This window comes from Cotesia glomerata, linkage group LG7 (genome assembly GCF_020080835.1).
Source record: "Cotesia glomerata isolate CgM1 linkage group LG7, MPM_Cglom_v2.3, whole genome shotgun sequence".
NCBI lineage: Eukaryota > Metazoa > Arthropoda > Insecta > Hymenoptera > Braconidae > Cotesia > Cotesia glomerata.
The window spans coordinates 15,439,888-15,462,258 of NC_058164.1; the positions used below are offsets into that span (position 1 = coordinate 15,439,888).

The 22,371-nt window shown below is 38.7% G+C and overlaps 1 protein-coding gene and 2 long non-coding RNA genes across 3 annotated transcripts in view; 2 read left to right on the forward strand and 1 right to left on the reverse strand.

Moving 5' to 3' along the window:
• Positions 1 to 22,371, forward strand: part of LOC123268346 (tRNA dimethylallyltransferase-like) — a gene marked incomplete at its 3' end in the record, with an annotated part of 170,428 nt that overhangs the window by 132,289 nt on the left and 15,768 nt on the right.
• Positions 1,210 to 20,920, reverse strand: LOC123268357. Its single transcript, XR_006510221.1, has 3 exons — positions 20,909 to 20,920; positions 12,424 to 12,429; positions 1,210 to 1,292 (listed from the first exon to the last, which is right to left on the reverse strand). It is a non-coding gene; the product is annotated as an uncharacterized LOC123268357 (long non-coding RNA).
• Positions 1,214 to 18,397, forward strand: LOC123268353. Its single transcript, XR_006510217.1, has 4 exons — positions 1,214 to 1,294; positions 7,387 to 7,394; positions 8,856 to 8,858; positions 18,387 to 18,397. It is a non-coding gene; the product is annotated as an uncharacterized LOC123268353 (long non-coding RNA).

The window sequence follows — 22,371 nt, forward strand, 5'->3', positions numbered from 1 at the left end:
GTAATTCGGCCTCTTCTACGCTGTTTACTACTATCGTGGCCGCAACGTCGTCTGCAAAGCCCGTTAGCTCTACTCGCTTTGGTAACGAGATTTCAAGAAGCTCGTCGTAGTCCGCATTCCATAGATCGGGCCCTATTATTGAGCTTTGCGGTACACCAGCCGTTATAGCGTATTCTTGTGGGCCTTCCGTAGTTTCCGCTATTAGCTTTTTTTCGTCCAGGTAGTTGTTGACTAGTGCCAGATTCTCTGGCTCCGTGTCAAACTTGTGCTCCAGAGCATCAAAAATGTCTCTCTAATTTGCGCTGTTAAATGCGTTTTTGACATCTAGCGTGAGGAGGAGACACACTTTACGAGCTTTGAGACTACCAGACCATACTTGTGTTGCTGTCTTTATAACTTTCTCGATCGCTCCGACTGTCGAACGACCTTTCCGGAAGCCATGCTGGTTGGTGGCAAAACCTCCAGCACGGTCGATGTCGTTGCGAAGTCTCCTTGCGGCTATCCAAAATTGATACAAAAAATCTCAATATAATATATAAAGTAGTGTGTTAAGTAGTATATATAAAGTATATATATAAAGTAGTATATATAATATAGTGTGTTAAACACTCAGTCACTCAATCACTCAATCATCACTAAATTCTAATACAATGAATACATATTATGATCTATCAGATTGTAAAAAATATTCATAACAATCAGTTTGAAACTCCATATACGTTGGTAACGTCGCACAATCAGCTGATAATTGATTCCAGATTTTAACCGCAGATATCAAGAATGATTTTTCATACTTCGCTGAATGATAAACCGGTAACTCAAGATAGTCTTGACGAATATCTCCTCGGCGTAGGCGAGGCTCAAGAATTTCTAAGTCTCGCCTAATTAGAGACTTTGGATTAAGATACAATGCTTTATAAATGAGACACGATAAGAAAAATTTACGCCTAGAACTAAGTGTCAGCCAACGAAGCCCAGTATAATATTGAGTAACATGTTCATACTTTGATATTTTAAAAATGTATCGTATACAAGCATTTAATTTTCTCTGAAGTCTAGTCTGTTGTTGACCTGTAATATCAGTATAAATAGCCGCGCAATAATCAAAAATATGATAAATTAGAGTAGTGACCAATCTTTTCCTAACAGGCAATGAAAAAACATCTCCATTTATCTTTAACCCGTCAGAACTCACGTGAATTTTAGTTTCTCACTTGCACTACAGCGCCGCTCTATAAGTCGGATGTTGTTGCGTGAGCAAAATGCTCATAACGTGAGTGCTGACGGGTTAACTGTGCAAGTACTCTCATGCTACTTTTGCAAACCTCAGTAATTTGTAAGGACCAAGTTAGAGTGTCTTGAAGTATGACTCCTAGATACTTTACTGATTTACAATAGTCAACTATAGTATCATTTACAACTATATTTGGAATCACTTCACATTGAACATCAGCCAATTTTTGTGCTGATCCAAAAATCACTGTCTTTGTTTTGTTAGGATTTAGTTTAAGACCGTTTATAATACACCACTTCAGAATTATAGCAATTTCCTCATTCAGAATTCTTACAGAGCTTTCTATATCACAAGGTTTACATGTTAAATAGACAACCAAATCATCAGCATAAAACAAGTGCTTACAGCGCTTAAGTAATACACCCAAATCTGTAACATAAATGGAATAAAGTAGTGGTCCAAGGACACTGCCCTGCGGAACACCACTCGAAATTTCTTTCCAGTCTGATATACCAAAATTATCAATTCTAATTGCTTGCAGCCTATCTTTTAAGTATGATACAATCCAATCAATAGCAAGATCTTCAAAACCTATAGCCTTTAATTTAAATATTAAAATCTTATGAACAACAGAGTCAAACGCTTTGCTGAAGTCGAAAAATACAGCAATAGTAATCATTGTGTTATCAATGCCTAATCTAATATCATCACATAACCTCAAAACAGCTTCCTGTGTATTCAGACCTTCCTGAAAGCCAGTTTGGTAATCATCAATAATTCCATTGACAGCTAAATAATTAATAATTTGATCATGGACACATCTTTCTAGCGCTTTTGACAATGTACAAGTTATTGATATTGGCCTATTAGTCTATACTGAAATTTAAACACAACAAAGCATGCGTAAATCAGAGCGAAAGAATAACGCGTCCACACTACTCCGTATACTATACTGTACGCTTCCAGACCGCGGGGAACGTGCCAGTTGTCAAGCATGCGTTGTAGGTGTTCAGGAGTATGTTTGAGTGTTCTAGGGCTACAATCTTGATCACCGTTGCCGGGATGCCATCAGTTCCAGGTGCCTTTCCTGTTTTGAGTGACTTGGCCGCATCTTGTAGTTCCTTAGTTGTGAAGGGTGTTCCTTCGCTGTTTTTAGCGTAGTGTTTCTTCTCCCGTGGCGGGTGTTTGGGGAAAACTCCGCTACAATGCTGTCCATTAAGGCAGGAGACTCCGGTGTTTCTGGTGAAGCCTTCCCAAGTCGTTTGGTGACAATTTGATAGGCTTTGCCCCAGATGTCCTTGTCGAGATCATTACAGATCTGTTTCCACAATATCGCTTTTCTTGCTTTAATGGCTCGGTTTAGCATCTTTTTTGCCTGCTTGTACTCTTTTGAATACAAGTCCTCGCTTGGGGAGCGTTTTGCGGCTCTCGTTGCGCAGCGACGGAGCTTATGACATCTTTTGCGAAGTTCTGCTATGTCTGTTGACCACCAGTACGCCGGCCTGTGGAAACTCCTATTTTTCAGCCGCGGCATAGAGGCGTCACATTCGGCAGCAATCTCCTTCATTATATTTAGCACTGCCTTTTCCGTCTCGCTGCAGGTATCCGGAGTCGGGTTGTTCTGAAGGATAGACCAGCTTCGTGCAATTGAGGCTCGCAATGCCTCTGGATCAAGCCTTCTGGCATTCCACTTTCGCTTAGAAAGGTCGCATTGTGAAACTGGAGTAGATGACAATCCAACGTTGAATGTCACAAACTAGTGGTCACTGCCACTGTATTATTCGGATACAGTCCAGTCTTCGATCATGTTGGCAGTCCTTGGAGTCGCCAGAGAAATGTCGAGGATGGACTCTTGGTACCCTGGTCTTTTAAAGGTCGTGGTGTTCCCGGTGTTCAGCACTATGAGGTCGAGTCTAGCCGCGACGTCAGTGACCTCGTTACCTCTGGTGTCGGAGAAAGCAGCGCCCCACTCAGCCGATTTAGCGTTGAAGTCTCCGGCTACGATGACTTCGCCGTTGAACTTAGTGACCGCATCTTCTATATTTGCGAGTTTCTGTCGGAACACACTAATCCCTTCGTTAAGTGAGAGATAGACGCTCATGAAGTAGGTTGTGGGGATTTGAATCCAGACAAAACCTGCTCCACTTCCGCTGTTGTTGACGGTAACGTTCTTTGTGTTCACAATCTAAATTGCTGCCGTGTCAGTTTCGTCTGCGAACCATGCTTTACCGATATTTAGATATTGCTCGCAGATAAAGCAGACGTCGATTTTATCTTCAAAGACACGCTGGCGCAGCAGGTTTTGCGCCAAGGCACACCTATTTAGGTTGCCTTGTAGTATGCGTGTCATTTCTGCCCTCTCTTGGCTTCTGCAAGTGCTGTGCGGAATGCCCTGCAAGCTCCAGTGCCAGAAATATGGCATAAACCATCCTGGGCATCTTTGTCTGGAGCACAAAGGAAGCATTTTGGCTTCTCCGTGCAGTTTACGGCCTTGTGGTTCTCTCCGCCACATTTGTAGCAGCACCTGCTTCTGTTTGGTCCCACACACTGGCGTGTTTGGTGTCCAAAACTAAGACATTTAAAACAGCGGGTTACTTTTGCAACTGGGCGTATACGACAGTTCACCCAACCGATCATTATATGGGCCTTGTAAAGGGCCTTAATCGCACTGGCCTCGTCTACTTCGCAGAAGGCTGCCCGATTTCCTTGTGGTGTGGGTTTTGTCAAATTTACCCGTTTGACCTCCAGGCTGTCAGTGAATTCACGTTTGAGTGCTTCACGGACTTCGCTCTCGGTAGAGATTTCGTCCAAGTCGAGGATCTCGATCGCTGTTGTTGGTGTTAGCGTCTTGACCGTGCTGATGTTTGCAGTGGCTGACCTTACTGCATCGGTGAAAGCCTTGCTGTCTTCGGTCTTTCGAGTCATTTCAAGGAGAACGCCTCCATGTTTCGTCATTTTAATAGACTTTATGTCTACGCTCATCTCGACAGGGCTTACCTTGGCCTTGATTTCCTTTAGGATATCGGCATAAGTTTTGCCGTCTACTGGTTGGACAAGAACAGCCTTAGTTCTTGTCTTCTTTCTTCTAGGTTTCTTAGAGGCACCCTTACTTGACTGGTTTTGAGCTTTATTAGGGGGAGCTGTTGTTTCATGCTCTTTTTCCTTCTTCTTCCTATTTCGGTCCACTGTAGTCCAGACGTCCTCCCGGGCTGTCTTTTTCTGTGGTGGCTTTTCGATTATTGAAGAAGGGCTGGATGTGGACAGCTGCCTCTTCTTGTTATTGTCCTTTCCTTGCTATAGTAATTTTTTAGGAGTGACCAAAGATGGCTGTGGTTTTTTGGTCAGACTCGGAGTTGTTTGGGTCGTTGAGGCCGACATGCCTGGTGATTTGTTGGCTAACCTATATGCTGTAGTGATAGATGTAACCAATTTTCTAATCTCATGATGGAGATTCTTCTTGTCTTTTATAAACTCGGCTAACTCTTCGATCTTGATGCCGAGCCTCTCCATTGGTGACTGTTAGCCTGTAACGGTCGGTACAGAGTTGATTCTTCCTCGGTAGGTTTGATTAGTGACAGGAGCAAAAGGTCCTCCACTTTTTGGAGGAATGTTGCTCAGCTGTCCGTTCTCTGCCATCTGGGCTGATTTCGTACTCCCTGTAACCTTGCTAGCATTGCTAGACAGTAGAGCCATGGGGTCTACTCCGCTGTTCAAACGGTCGCTTGATAACGACGAGTTCAGGCCCGTTTGCACGCCTTCCCTCGCCGGCACTGAGGTATCTCCTCTCTGCACCGTAGACGATGTTTGAAATTGATTTCGCATTTTCATATCATCTTTTGCTAGGTTTTGGTCCACCCCGAGTATTCTATTTCCTCGGTACCCGACGCATCTGGCGTGCAGATATACCGGGCATTCCCCTATCCGCCACCTGGGGAGGCGCCCGATGCGGGACCCAGCAAGCCTGACACGCTGTGTGTGTGTGTGTGTGTGTGACTCACTTATAACTTTTGAACAACTCAACTGATCGGAACATACCAAACGGATTTTTAGAGAGTTCTCTCAAGCTTAGATTTCCTGTGAATTTGAACCGATTCAAACCGATAGATTTTGAAAAATTTTTTTAATTTAAAAAAAAACAGAAAAAAATTTTTTTTGAAAGTGTTTTTTTTTTGGAATAAGTTCAAAACAGCTTTATCGATCAACTCCAAAAACTAATCCGCCCTCAACCTTGAAAAACCACGTCAATCGCCGCTAATCCGGTCAAAATCGGTTGATTCGTTCGAGAGATATCGTGAACGAAAGAAAACCGAAAAAAGTGTTTTTGGAACGAAGTTCCTTATCGCGCGTTGCGAAAGGGGGCTAGACGGAAAAAATTAAGACCAAAATATGTAACGACACTTTTTGCTATAGTTGTAAGCCGTGCGGCGTGCGCATGTTTCTCTGTCTCTATCTCTCTCTCTCTCTCTGTAAGTACATAAACACACTAAATTTTTCGCTCTGTCTTTAGAACATTTTTTTGCTTAAAATTGCCCCCGGGCATTTTTTGTTTCAGAAATCTTGCAAGCAACAAATTGCAATCTACAGATTGACATATAAATTTTACTTATTTGTTCGTTGTGGATTGCATAATAATTAAATATCAATTTCTCATTATTGAAGAGGTTAAGTTAGCAGTGATTTTGTGTGCAGTGGACTGTTAGCCAAATTAGCGTCAGTTGATGTCAACTTTCACTTGAAGTTTACGAGCTTTCGAAAACATCATCGATTTGATAACTACTCTGTTGGTTACTGTCATCAATTTGACTCAATTATAGTTGAGTACTTATACAAGACCTACAGTGTGTGCATCAAGAAAGTTTAAGTGACACTATTCATGACTGGTTAATTACCTTTCACTTTACCTTGTATCAGTGATGACTTGTCAGTCGTGGTAACCTACCATCGAAATTGCTACAAGTGGCATCAATTTGTTGTCGTCGGAAAAGTAGTAAGATACATATAGTGTTTGTACATAGGATAGTATTTACACTAAACTGACATCTTAAATTGGTTATTTGTCCAGTATCTGACTAACAATTTATAATTTAACGTTAAAATTGTCTAATCATTTTTAAGGCCATATTACAGTATCCTTGGTATGCCATTAGCGTCTGATATATGTGTCAAATGTAAGAGACCTATCAAATCATCTGTTATTTGTAACACTTGTCAACAGCATTTTCATCCTGGTTGTGCACGAGATTATGTAAAAAACAGGCCGCTCACTGATTGCTGCAGAAAACAATTTAGCTATCTCCTGGGAAACTTAGATGCAAAAACGAAACTTGCTTCGCTAAAATCTACTAGCTCCAACACCTCTTCAGTTTCTAGCTTCAAGTCTGCCAGCTCGTCTCCTCTTGATCCTACATTTAAAGCTCGTGGATCTACCTCACTTGTTCGTTCATCCACAGCTCGTGTTTCGACCTGTTTACAATCACCCATCACTCCAAATACACCGATATCACCTGGTTCAGACGCAGTATTTAATACCTCTATAACCTCACCAACGATGTCGTGCTTGCCAGTTAATTGGGCTGAAAAGTCTCTGGATGATAAAATTACTCTTCTGATGGAGAAATTTTGTAATTCAGAAGTCACGACCAATGAAAAACTAAACGATTTGAGTGTGAAACTGCTCGAGGTCAAAGAATCACAGAAGCAAACTGCTGCAAACCTGACAGAATTAACTACCAATGTTAGGAAAAATGCTGAGTCAATTGCTGCAATCAGCTCAGATCTTTTGAATTTGAAAGAAACGCGAAAATCTGATTTGGAGCAAATTTCTAAAAGACTATCTAATATAGAGAAATCAGCACCTGTATCGTCTGTTCCTCAGCAAGTTTTGGGTAGCACTTCTGAACTGGTGATTTCAGGTATTCCTGATACAGTTGCAAATAATTTAACACCAGGTGATATTTCAGCTGCAGTGTTGAAAAGTCTAGAGTTGCTAAATCTGATTGGTAATGTCTTGAATGCTCGTAAATTTGTAAACAAAAATAAGCAATTGCGAAATCAGAATACACCTAATACTCACTCTTATATTATCTCATTGATGTCAACTCCTGCTCGTGATTTCATCGTCGATAAGAAGCGCAAGTTAGGAAATCTTTTAGCAAAAAAAGTTTTTCCTGTACAAGTTGATGTGGCTTTTAAGGGTTCTATCTACGTTAATGAATTTTTGCTTCCTGAGACTCATCGATTGCTACTGAAAACCAAAGAAAAGGCGAAGAATAGAAATTTCAAATTTGTCTGGGCTAAATGTGGGCAAATTCTTGTTAAGAAGGATGAGGATTCGGAAAGGCTTATTATAAATCATGAATCTGATCTCACAAAGCTTGATTAACATCTAATTGATTCTGCGAATATCTCTATTAAGAATACTTTCTCATCATTAACTGTACTAAGTTTAAATGTAAATAGTGTTATTGGTCACATTGCTCAGTTCATTGATTTAGTTGATAATACAAAACCTGACATTATTATCCTTGTGGAAACCTGGTTAAAACCTACCTTAGATGATGAAATTTTTTCACTGGATGATTATTTTATCATTCGTAGGGACAGAATCCTGAAGCATACAGATACTGATCGCTATATTCAAGGTGGAGGTGTGGCTTGTCTTATTCACAAATCATTAAAAGCTAAAGTACTCCATATTTCAACTTCTGATCATATAAATCAACCGGAGTATTTTATTGTTGACGTAATTTTAACTACAGGATCTCATCTTCTGCTATCTTGCATCTACCGAAGACCAAAAGGACTCTTTCTCAATGAGTTCTTTGATATTTATTCCAGACTTGCATCAAACTATAATAACATTATTATCGCTGGTGATTTAAATTGCAACTTGTTGGAAGATACCTACACTTCGAACCATCTAAAGAATTTCATAGCTGAATCATCACTTTATTGTGTACCCTATGGTGCTACTTTTCACAAAAACAATTGTGATTCCTGGTTGGACGTCATTTTACTGGATAATGAAACCAAGTTATCCTCGTTTATGAAATCTGAGTTCCCGTTTATTGATGGTCATGACTACTTACTCTGCCAATACAGACTGGATAACTTAAAACCTCTTCCAAAGAGATTAACCTTCAGGAACTTTAAAAACTGTGATCACCTGGCCTTATCAATTGGCCTTATCAATTGATTTGAGCAAAGCTTTCGACTATGTTGATCCCAAAAATATACTGATTGCGCTATTTGAGCTTGGTTTCTCAATGGAAACAATAAATTGGTTCTTCTCTTACTTGTCGGGTCGATTTCAATCAATATTAAACGATCTTGGGACTCCAATTCAACTACTCAAAACGTCATCTGGTGTTCCGCAGGGATCTGTTCTGGGTCCAATCCTGTTTCTAATAGTAATGAATTCTGTGGCTCAGCGGCTGGTATATTGCAAGCATGGATTGTTTGCTGACGACAAATATATATACTCTCACTTCTTTTTCTATCAGTTACATGATGCTATCTGGAGGGTCAACTCGGATGCACAATCAGTCGCTGACTGGGCAAGAGACCATAGATTGGAAATCAACCTAGCTAAAACAAAGGCTATGATCTTTGGCTCTAATAGTAAGTTGAAAAAGCTTGAGGACTTGGATCTGCCACCAATAGTAGTAAATGGTGTCATAATACCCTACGTTAACTATACCAAGTGCTTAGGTATTCAGATAAGCAGAAATCTGTCATGGAACTACCACGTCACTCAGATAGTTAGTAAAGTGAACTCAGCTCTGCATTGTCTCAAAGTAAGGAAAAATATCTTTTCAACTCCTATAAGGAAATTACTAGTATCAGCAACCATCTTACCACTCGTTGACTATTGTTCCGTTGTATTGGTCGACTCAACTTCTGATAACAATTTAAAACTACAACGTGCGATTAACTGCTCTATCAGATTTATTTTTAATCTCAAAAAAGATGAGCACATTACACCTTTCAGACATGAGCTGGGATGGTTGTCTGTAAAGTATCGCCGAATGTACTACATGAGCTGTTATTTTTACAAGTTACTTCAAGTCGAAAAGCCCAAGTACTTACGAGAGCTATTCATTGAAGACATTGATGTTAGACGTTCCAATAGGCTAGCAGCTAAAAAACATACTTCCTTCAAGATACCTCATTTTGCAACCACCTATATGGAACACTCCTTCTTGATCTCCGTGATTCGTCTGTGGGAAGAACTACCAGAAGAAATCGTAAACTCAAGTAGCAGTGAAGTCTTCAAAAATAAAGTTTTTGACTATTTGCTAAATTTAGACAGTTGATAAATTGAACAGTTGATAGATTAAATTTGTTGATTACAGTACTTGTATACTAATTAAAAAATTTAAATTGAGATAATAGTCGAATCAGTTTAGAAAAGTTTAAAAATGGTTAAAAGTTTTTTTTTTTTTAAAGAAAGTAAATTTGAAATATTATTTTTGCAATATTATTCTAAAATTTAGGTTAAGAACTATGTACTTACATTTTGTATTTAAATTGCCATTTGGCCTGTGCCTTAGCATAAATAAATTTATCAATCAATCAATCTCTCTCTCTCTTAGCTTTAGATCATTAAGATTATAAAATTATGAAGCCATATTATCATATTATTGTTAATTATAATATCACTAATTTATTGAAAAATCGTTAAAGAGTAAATAAGTAGTGAGATCTTTTGTATAGTGATAGGAGTTTTCAGTTGAATCTGTCGTATATCTTATATTGTTTTTTACACTTTATAATTATGTTCATTATTATGTATTCTCATTTTTCACTAGTATTTAATTTTAAATATTCTTTACTTGTATCATGTATTTAAAATTTGCCATTTGGCCTGTGCCTTGGCATAATAAAACACCAATCTAAATCTAAATCTAAATCTAAATCTTATAGAAAGCAAGCCAGTTCCCTGATAGCCACACTTACTATAAAAATACTTGTAGTATAGGAAGTTTAGTCAAAGTTAATCTTAAGTTTACTCCAAGACTTGTACAGTAAAACTTATATACAATTTGTGTTGAAATTGTATAGTAACTTAACGTTAATCTACTGCCGCAATTTGAATCTAAGTTTTAACCAACTTTTAATCTATAAAAAAGTTATTGTTAAGTGGGAATATTTTTTAATAAAAAATAACTGTAACTTTAACTGTAAAATTTATATAAAAATTAATGTTACTTCAAGTTATATTTATTTGGACCTTCAAGTTGATTAGAAAACCATGATTTAAAATCGTTTTTTGCTAGTTAATTGTCATTCACTTCTTATAAAAAATTAATGAAAAATAATAAGACGATAAATGAAAATTTTAATGCTTTGTACATAATTTTATAAAAGGTTTTAGAGTATTTTTATATTTAAGAAAATTAAATATATAATTTCAGATATTTATTTTTATTTATAAATTATTAAAATATTTTTTTACATTTTTAAAGCTAAAAATGAAAATTAATCTAGCTGACATTTGATAATTTTAAGAATTTTTTTTAACAAGTAAATTATGGTAAAAAATAATTAGAAAAAAAAATTGACATGTAGAAATTTACAAAAATTGATAATGCAATTTTTTATAAATAATTTTTGGAACAAATTTATTTGTTAAAAAAAATTAAAAAATAGTCAAGTGACTGCTTACTTTAATGTCATAGCTAAAAACAAAAAACTTTTAAATTAAATTAACTCACTCACTTCGTATTCATAACTGTAAATACAATTTTACATTTTATACGTTATAGAAATAATACGTCAGAAATAAGTGACTATAATCGCATTCGCGTCAAGCGTCTCGGATCGCTCATCTGGTAGAAAGCCAAAGCAAAGATACAATTTAAAAGCCTGTCTAGATTATTCTATTCTAAATTTCTGAATAAAAGAGTAAAAATTTTGTGTTACCAACTCTTGATTAGATCAATAATCACATATGGTTGTCCTATATGGTTTAACATCCCACCTATAGAAACGGAAAAGCTGAGAAAATTTGAAAGACAATGTCTGAGAGCTTGCCTGAACATGTACAAGACACCTGACTCAAATTACACAAAATACTACAGTAACCTCACACTCTTAAACTTGGCTAAAATAGAGCGTATCGACAACCATATCATACATATCAAACATATCATACGTCTATGCCGCAATCATTTTGCTAGTGCCTCCTCCTCCACAGTAAACAGCTTAATATCTAGTCCATTTTACCCACAACCAGCATATTTTCAAATAACAATGAAGTCGGGATTCACTCCTCCCGAAATATTCACTTACTTTGACAGTCTGGGCTACATACAAGACTCAAACAGTATACCCCTAATAAACCACGTCATAAGAGGTCCCAACACAAAAGCTATTACTTATGACCCAAAAGCATTATCATTCTTAGACCTGAAATTCTGCACCTCAATACCTCTCAAAGATACAACAAATAAACCTCATTCCCGCAAAGAGTACGGGTGGCTCGAAGAGCTCAAAAGCATAGAAAAGCTATCTCTTTAAGCTCGGAAAGCTCAAAATAACAAAAATTGTATTTTTGAGCTTAGAGAGCTTAAAAACATTTGGTGCAATTTTAAGCACCTAGGTATGGAATTAGCGGGAAGTTGCAGGGATGGCCTTCAGAGTCTACCGTTTTTCTAATTTTTAACTTCCCGCTAAGAAAATTGAAAATTTTCAAAAATCGGGAAGTTATTGCTTTTACGCCGTTTTGCTGTATGTTTGTCTGTATGTGTGTGTGTGTGTGTGTGTGTGTGTGTGTGTGTGTGTGTGTGTGTGTGTGTATATGTGTGTGTGTGTGTGTGTGTGTTTTTTTTTTCAAGGGGGGGGGGGAATCCTTTTTACGGATTCTAGGCATAGTTGTTTGGCCTGGATATGTGGCGACTCGATGCAGTGTCATACTAAAACTCGACGCTAGCGCCCCTACCCACTAAACCCTAAACCCCTTTTCCTCTTTCCCCTAATCCCTCATGGAAACCGCCGTTAGGCATTACTTCGTGAGGGGAGGATCTAGCTACTGCTCTTTCTTCTGGTAGCTAAGGTGTTATTTTACCTTTCTTCTAGTTGTTGTCATTTGCTCTTCTTCTTTCGATGGAACGCAAGTCTATGAGGACTTCTGTTGCAAATGTGCTGATGGCGTTCCAGGAGGCTCTTGATGACAACATTGCTTCTACTATTGTCTCTGGTTGGATTTTCTTCTTTAGGATCATCTCCAGCTCATCTCGCTGTGGGTAAAATCGTGAACACTCAAAGAAAACGTGCTCCGCGTCTTCATTGATTCCTGGGCAGGACGGGCACTCCGGTGAATCATCATGCTTGAAGCGGTAAAGATACGTCCGAAAACATCCATGTCCTGACAACAACTGCGTCAGATAGTAATTGACCTCGCCATGACTTCGGTTTAGCCAAACATCGATCTTCGGTAAGAGACGGTGTGTCCATCTCCCTGTTGTCGCGGGGTCCCACTGCGATTGCCATCGTGCGATGCTGTTCTGCCGTTCTTTAGCTCTGAGTTCCGTCTTTCCTCAGCTAGGACTCTGAGCGGCAAAGTTCCGGAAATGACACACACTGCTTCCTCTGATATTGTTCGAAAGGCGCTGGCTACTCTTAGCGCGCTCAGTCGGTAAACTTGACATGCTTTCCTCCATAATTCTTGGATCTCAAGTGCGTCGGTCCAAATGGATATACCATATGTGAGGACCGATCTAACTACTGATGATAGCAACGACCTCCTTGTCTGCTTCGGGCCACCGATGTTGGGCATCAATCGCTTGCCATTAAATTTCGTGGAAATTTGAATCGATTCGGTTCACTAGATTTTGGGAAATCTCAAAAATAAAATTTTCAAAAATCGTTTTTCTGGAATAACTTCTAAACGGCTATACCGATCAATTCCAAAAACTAATCAGCTCTTGAGTTTGAAAAACCTCGTCGATTGCCACCAGTCCCATTAAAATTGGTTGATTCGTTCGAGAGTTATCGAAAACGACAAATTTCGAAAAAAGTGTTTTTTTCACATAACTTCGAAATTTCTTTTCGGATCGTTTTTGACGAGATAAAATTATTATCAGAGCTCAAAAAATCACGTCGATCGCTACCAAGAACGTGGAAATTGGTTGATTGGTTCGTGAGTTATCGTTGTCGAAAAAATTCGGAAAAAATGAATTTTTCAAATTTTTCTAAGATTTTCAGTTCGATCAGTTTGTGTTCGAAAGTATATCATAGATTCTAAAAAACTGCGTGGAATTCTGCCAACCGCATGAAAATCGATTCATTCATTTAGAAAATATTGCAGTTTGAAAATTCAAAAGATACTGTTTTATTAAACTTCTATGAAACTTTTGAGTTTGAACAGCTCAAAAGCATACAAAAGCTATTTATTTGAGTTCGGAGAGCTCAAAATAATACACAAATAGTATTTTTGAGCTCGAAGAGCTCAGAAACGTCATAAGTGCAATTTCAAGCGTTTAGGTATGGAATTGGCGGGAAGCTGCAGGGATGGCCTTTAGGGTCAACCGTTTTCCAGGTTTTTAACTTTCCGCTAAGAAAATTGAAAATTTTCAAAAATCGGGAATTTATTGTTTTTACCCCGTTTTTCGAAAATCGAGTTTTCATCAGATCTCGACGTTTTGAGATCCTAGAAAGCTTCCTTGACTATTCCCGCGATGGTGTCCGTGCGGCTGTATATTTGTGTGTGTGTGTGTGTGTGTGTGTGTGTGTGTGTGTGTGTGTGTGTGTGTGTGTGTGTGTGTGTATATGTATGTATGTAAACCTCTTATAACTTTTGAACGGCTCAGCCGATTGGATCGGAATTGGTGGCGATCCAAAGAGTATCATAGCCATTAAATTTCGTAAAAATTTGAATCGATTCGGTTCCCTAGATTTTGAGAAATCTCAAAGATAAAATTTTCAAAAAATTGTTTTTTTGGAATAACTTCTAAACGGCTCCACCAGTCAATTCCAATAACTAATCAGCTCTTAAGCTTAAAAAACCACGTCGATTGTCACCAGTCCCATCAAAATCGGTTGATTCGTTCGAGACTTATCGAAAACGAAAAATTAAAAAAAAAGTGTTTTTTTCACATAACTTCGAGATTTCTTTTTGGATCGTTTTTAACGAAATAAAATAATTATTAGAACTTAAAAAATTACGTCGATCACCACCAAGAACGTGAAAATTGGTTGATTGGTTCGTGAGTTATCGTTGTCGAAGAAATTCGGAAAAAGTGAATTTTTTCAAACTTCTCTAAGATTTTTGGTTCGATCAGTTTGTGTTCAAAAGTATACCATAGATTCTGAAAAACTACGTGGAATACTGCCAACTACGTGAAAATCGATTCATTCATTTAGAAATTATTGCAGTTTGAAAATTCAAAAAATACTGTTTCATTCAACCTCTATTAGACTTTTGAGCTCGAAGAGCTCAAAAGCATAGAAAAGCTATTTCTTTGAGCTCGGAGAGCTCAAAATAACACATAAATTGTATTTTTGAGCTCAAAAACGTCATAAGTGCAATTTCAAGCGTTTAGGTATGGAATTGGCGGGGAGTTGCCGAGATGGTCTTCAGGGTCAACCGTTTTCCAGATTTTTTTTCACTGTTTTTAGTTCTAAAAAAATCTGTTTAACTCTCTGAGGCTTCCAGGTGTTTCCTTCATTTTTGGTGAAATGTCCCCCTCTACATTTAGATAGATAGATAATAAACTTTATTGACCCTAGAGCCTTAGCTCCCTCAGGACCATCATAATTATACATTATAATCAGTGTAAAATACAGAGCATGTAATTACATAAATTGAAAATAATAAAATAATAACATATTATAATGAAATAATAACGTGAATTATAAATTATAAATTATAATCGTGGTAGATATGAGACAAGTTGCCAGAAAACCTGGTAATAGCACAGTTAAGCAAAACTAATATCATTCAATATCACTCAAGGCACAGCAGCATACAATAATGACAATCAAAGCTCAATATCATAAATTAATACTTTTGTAAATAACAATTATAGCACGCACTACGGAACAGTTCATAATTTTCAGCTTTAGTTACTTCTGGGGGTAGCGCATTCCAAATGCGTATCCCGCGGATAAGAAAAGAGTTCTCAAATATCCGACAATTAGATCTAGGCAGGTGTATACTAGATTCGTAGAGGACAATACACACTTAGACATCAGGTCATCCCTGACATAGAGAGCAACTCCACCACCGCTCCGCAGGCACCGGTCATGACGATGAAGCACAAACGACGGCAGGAACACCATATCATCAGATATTAAATGATTTAACCAAGTCTCAGACACAGCAATAACATCATACTTATTCCCACGAAAATATTCTTTAAAAATCTCTAAATGACGCTCATTCCTTAACGATTGAGCATTAACATGACACACTCTCAAACACTTTTTACTGAACAGAGGTCGCAGAGTGCCAACCACAATGTCAGACACGCCTCCAGGTGATGATGATGATGATACCGAGGGAGCAACTCGCTGCTAATCAAGCAGACCCCGCAAAGGACCTACTCCCGTTGAAGGTAACAGCTTCACTGGAGGCTTATCTTCCGCATACCGGACGTTAACACACGCAAAAGAAATCCAGACACTCCTAGCCTGGATCCTAGGATAAGCCTTACGCACATCAGCACGAAGCTTGTAAAGAGAAGAAGGATAACGCCTATGAACATACACAGGAGCATCAGGAACTTGCGCTTTAGGCATTACAGCACCCAGCTTCACAGGATTACTCCTTACACTCTTCATAACCTCATCAACAAACCTCTGACTGCCGAACTTAACGCGTACATTGCGATTCATAGCACCAGCCCTTCCAAGCCGCTCCAGTTTAACCACATCTCTCTCAGCAACCTGAACTCCAATAGCAGTGGTAAATGACATAAATGTGTCCACAAGTCTTTCACCGCGCCCCTCTGGAAGCCCACCAATTGTAATCTCATCAGCTAGCAATTGAGATTCAAGCTGCAGCGTTCTCAACTCAAGACTACCATCGCACACCCTCTGCGCAGCACCCTTAATCTCTTCAGCAAGGTCAGCAGAGAGACCAGGCTGGCCCTTTTCAACTTCAATCAAGCGCTCCTGAAGCTCTTTAACTGTAATCTTCAGCGAGTTACACTCAAGACTCAAATGATCAATCTTTCCCTCGACTGACGCAATAGACTTCACGAAACCATCAACCTTAGCCACCATCCCATCCACTTTCATGCCGATGTCGCCAATCTTATCAATTTGCTCGAGCTTAGCACTGATCTCATTGATCTCATCAACATTGATACCCTCAAGCTTCTTGCTCATCACGTCAATCTTCTCAACACTGCTCAGTCGCTCATTAATCTTATTCAAAATGTCAGAGACATCCGGAACACAGACCGGACACTTGTTTACAATCTTCGCAGCAGCTAGCGACTTACTCGGCAAATTACAACGAACTTTTACACAAGAGTCATGATAATAATGCTTACATTCAGCCTTAGTTTGAATCAAAGCTGACACGTCGGTAATACCGCGAACACAGATCACACAATAAGCAGTCATTGCAACAGACACCGCTAGATGGCAGCACAATGCAGTCAATAAGCAGCAAGAGAAAACGTGCCCCGCAAAAAACACAACCTCAATCCAAAAAAACGCAATAAATGTTTTAATTAAAACTAAAGAACTACACTCTCCACAGTAGAGATTAATATCACAAAATACTCACAATAATCCACACTTCAACAATAAACAACCCAAAGTCAGACAATAAGCAAAATAATAGACAAAAAGCCACCAGCAATCGGATAGAAAAAATAACGTCCGCTCTGTACTATACTCTGTACTACTATAAGCCATAATTTATAGCTAAATTTGTCATTACAGACAAATTTGGGAACTGGGGAAATAAAGGATAAAGGGAAGAGGAGGAGCCTTACTCAGTAGGAATTTTTTCGGTAACCGAAAAAATAATTCAGACAGCCCAGACCGGGACTCGAACCCGGATCGTTTGGTTACGCGCCAAAGGCTCTCCCAGTTAAGCTATCCGAGACATTGTCCGTAATTACTTTATACGATCCCTACTCCGGTGCCCACTTCGGCGTTATAGGGTTAAAACGCTTGAAAAATTATCTCTTTCGAAACTTTGAGCTCTTCGAGCTAAAAAACACAGCTTTATCGAGCTCTTCGAGTTCGAAAATTTAGTGGTTCTAGATACTGACTTTTTTGATCTTTCGATCAAGTTAATCGTTTTTTAATGAAGCTTGCAGTATTTGATGCAGTTTTTTAAGCACAGAAAGATTTATTATTTACCAAACAATTCCACGTAAAGTTTTGAAGTTATGTTTAACCTTTTTTTGGAATTTTACAAAATTGAATATCTCACGAACGATTCGACCGATTTTGTTGAAATTAGATGCGTTCGATGTAGTTTTTTTTAGCTTTAAAAGTTACTTTACTTCATCGAAAACGATCCGAATAGAAATTTCGAAGTCATTTGAATAAAAAGCTGGTTATTTAATTTTTCGTCATCGATTTCTCTTTAACACATCAACCGATTTTCATGCGGTTTGGAGCAATCGACGTCAATTTTCAAGTTTAAGAACTGATTTCAATTTGGAATTGATCGTTACATCCTCTCAAAAGTTATACCAAATAAACTCTTTTTAAAAATGTTTTGATCGCGAACACCGGCAAAACCACAGTACCAACACCGAAGCAACTCTAGGCAAGACTCTTAACCCTGCGAGCCTAGTGAACCACGTAATACGATGAGAAAAATAGTAACAAAAAAGTTTGGAAAATCCAAATGAGCATGCCTTAAGCGCTCATGTCATACACAAATTATTTAGATTGAATGTTTAGATTACGATTTGTTAACTTTCTCATAAAGACTTCTATACTTTTTTATTGGTTTTTATGAATTTTCCCGTGAGTGGTGTTATCTCCTCTGTAGGTCGAACTAAAAAAAATCTTAACAGATGATAAAACAGTTAGTAATTATACCATCATTTATGGATAGTTTCTTCTTGTTTATAGTTATTTCAATCCTATTTTATGAAAAATTATATATATGGCTGCCGAAATCGCACAAAAAGTCACCGAACTGACAGTCAAAAAAAAATTAACTTTATTGAAACAGAATTATTTTGACACGCAATTTTCACAAGGGTTTTGGCAAACTTCCTAAGGAATAAAACAAAAAAAAATTAAATCGTGAAAATGATTTTTGACTAAATTGTGGTGTTATCAAGCCCAGTGCTCCTGTGAATACCACGCTCTTATTCCCTTAATTTATCAAAAAAACGAGTTTTTCCGGAGAAATCTTTTTTAATCGATAAGAAAATTTTTTTTACGTGTTCTGTAGTTATTATTATTTATCTCAATATGCTTTTTATACATAATTTTTTTCGTTTAAATTATGAAAATCACGTTTGAATCGAAATCACGATTTTTAGGCGAGAGTAGAGCATACCTGCGCGCTTCGCGCTTAAGGCATGCAAAACTGGAATGGAATAGCAGCTTACGCGCGACACCTCCTGACGTACGAAATTTCAGAGAGGAATCAGTAACACACGTAAGCGGACGTCATGAGATGTAGCACGGACTGGATTGAAGTAATGCTAACGCGGATGCCCACACGGATGGACATCCAGTGGAAAATAGTCGGAAAAGCTCTTAGGACCTTAAACGTGGAGACCTGATAAAAATTTGCATTTCCAAAATCGGACCGAAATCTATAACTTACTACTTTTGAAAATCATTAATTTTCAGAGCGGGAAGTTGAAAAGTGTTTTTTATCAAATAACTTCGAAATTTCTCTTTGGATCGTTTTCGATGTTACAAGTTAAGTACTAATGCTCAAGAAACTGTGTTGAGTGCTGCCAATTTTATCAAAATTGATTGATACATTTGTGAGATATTCAATTTTAAAAAATTCAAAAAAAAGTGTTGTCTCAACACAACTTCGAAATTTTTAATCAGATCGTTCGGTAGGGAAGAAATCGTTTTGTGCTGAAACAATTGCGTTGAGTGCCAAAAAACTTATTAAAAGCGGTCGATTTGATCTGTAAATATCACAATTCAAAATTTACAAAATTGTTTTTTTCCAACAATTATATGATTTTCGATCTTGAAAAAGCATAAAAGTTGTATTCTTGTATTCGAAGAGCTTAAAACTTCAAAATAGAAAATTTCTTGAGCCTTTTGAGATGTTACATAGTGGGAAGTTCAAGGAATGGCCTGCAGAGTCAACAGTTTTTTTTTTTTTTTTTTTTTTTTTTATTTGAAAATGTCTTTTTATGCTTTGATTTTGAACTTTATAAGGGGGCCCCTCACCCAGGTCTGTGACCCCCCGAGGAAGACTCCACTTAACACTTGGCACCAAAACGGCGCCACCAAAAGTAAATAAAGATGTTGGGAACTCAGCCTCTTGGTGCTGAGTTCCTTACCAAGCTAGCTCGACCAGGGCGTAGGAAAATCACTTTCCTGGTCACAAGGAAATGTATTGAGAGTGAGAGAGGTGAACTGCAGGGATAAGAGATAGGTTTTATTTAACAACTGGTTTGTTCACCCGACACAAACAACGAGTACACTTTACAATTGAGCTAATTAATGAAAATATTTCACAATAAAATAATGACTCGAGATCCCCAAGACTCGATATCAAAATTCACTGACTCTATAATTATAATTCACTTATTAAGTCAATATTAAATCTTACTAATAAAAGAACGTACTCGACGTTATGCCTGCTGACTGCTGGGTAACAAACTCGACGGTGAATGGACGCTGATGAAGAATTCCTGTAGTTGGAGTTGACAGAATCCACGAGGTAGTACGGCACTGGCCTTCAGGCCACCTGGCCAACCAGATAACGCTTTACAGACCATTTTAACAGGACCTGGCCTGGGTCTCCCTGTTTCCAATTTAGGATAGACTCTAGTTCACCCGCTCAACCATCGCTGATGCGTTCCAGGTGTTGTGCGTATTGACAGCGATGTCCTCGAGTCAACCGACTCGTTTGGCTGCCGACGACAGAAGAGAGTGAGCCCGCTCATGCTCTTTCCAAAGTGCTCTCCTACCACCTCCACTTGGTCCCAAACTGTAGCTCGTGTGCTAAAACAGAGTGCCGAAGTAACAGCGCGGCCAGATAATCTGTCCACATACACATTTTGCCTTTTCGACCATTGAGTGCACTGGTTTACAAGTCCGAGTATGACGTTGTAAATTAAACTGAAACCTCCGGTTACAATTTCCCATTATGAAAATCAATGATTTTCACTGATCTCTCTCTGAAATTTTTTCCTTTGAAAAGTGCCGTGTGTAGGCGGCAATTCCATCCTAGTCTTCTCTTTGTATAATGTTGTTCACTAGGCTCGCAGGATTGAGAGACTTGCCTATAGTTGCTTCGCTGTTAGCTCGATAATTTCTCCAGCATTCGCCCTCGAGAAAAATGTGCTCGGCGTTATCGGTTTTGTCCGCCCGCACTTCTGCTTGTCACGAACCGAGTGAGTGATGGACGTAAGGACTTATGAAATATAAGTCTCAAATATCCGAACGTTGTCACGTTGTCCGCTCAGGAGCTAAATTAAAACTTACGTTGGAGATCTGATTCATTTTACGATAGAATTGAATTGAAATCAATATGAATGAATTTTATACATTTAATTAAATTTATTGAGATAAACCAGTTAGAATATCACAAAGTTGGGTTTATAAATATAAATGATAAATAAAAATTTTACGAAATTCCACCCAAGCGAGAATCCTGGGGACGCTAAAATTACGAATACACACTTCTAAACTATTGCTCCAACTTACTTCAAATTGGTATGAGTGTTTCTTTCGCTGTGTAGTGTAACGTTACATTTTATGTAGCGTTACAGCAGTAGTGTGTTTATGTGAGAATACGAGATTATGTTGTGTGAGTACGGTAATGTAATAGTATTGAGGACTATCGAGAGTGTGTGCTAGTAAGTTAGTTGTCTCGAGGATGTCGAGCTGCACTGTGGAAAAGTGACCGATGTAATGTGTCTCCCGGTCAGTTACCGACGACTGGACTCAGTTTCAGCCTCTTGGAGCGAGGTGATTACCGTGGAGGAGCGACTGGAATGTCGTCGCCCCGAAGTACGGGATTTTTGGCAGGCTCATGCGGTAGCTTGCGGTTGACAGGCCTCGATTGCTGGATGCTCGAGGGTAGTCGCGAGTGCTGTCAAAGCTCCTAGGGGAGCAGAATTACTGGTAGATCTGGGACACTAGTTGTGTGTATGTAGGAATGAGTGTGGGAGTATGCGTGTCTGAGAGTAGCGTGAAAGTGAGTTAAGCGCATGTAGCAGGTGGCATAAATGTAGTGGGGGTACCGTGAGAGGCAGTCTGGTTGGAGTAGTGAATGAGTAAGCTGTGTTTTGTGTAGAAGTCTGGCTTGGGACCGGATTAAGAGGGAATCTTGTGGTGATCCTCATAAAGGACGAATGTACTTTGGCTGCTAGGCAGCGTTAGATGTGTGCCGTAAAAAGAGTTAGTTGCGAGCTCTCGTTGAGTGAGCATCGTGTTTGAGAGCTGAGTTTGGCTCTCGTATCGGAGCTGGCGTGCCTCACGCTTGCTGTTACCGTAGACGAATGGCCTGAGCCATTGTCTTTGTTTCGTGTTCGTTTGGGACTGTTTCCGCGATATTTTAACTATCAATTTAGCTTATTTTCCGATTAAGAAGGTTGAGTGTTAGTTCAAGAGTACCGATTAGTGTATTAGATATCGTTTAGTCCCGTTTTGTAAGGAAGTTACTTCCTCTGAGTGACCGACTCACGAAACTCTCTCCATAACCAGCATAACTGAGCGACACCGAGGTATCCGTTACTGTCGAGGCCGCTCTTGGTCTTCTGGGAATATAAAAATTAAGTTATCGTATCCTGGTTGCCGATACCGGTGAAACAAAAGTCGGCTGGTGCCTGTCGGGGTTCCTGGTGGATCGAAAGATGGCTGAGATGGACGAAGTGTAACGTAGTGAATTATAGTTTACCATGAAGATCTATCGCGTAAGAGAAATCTATGTTACAGTAGAAATCAAGATCAGATTTTGAGAAATTCCATTCCGATAGGAGATCGCGGGCGCGTTTACAATGAAAAAT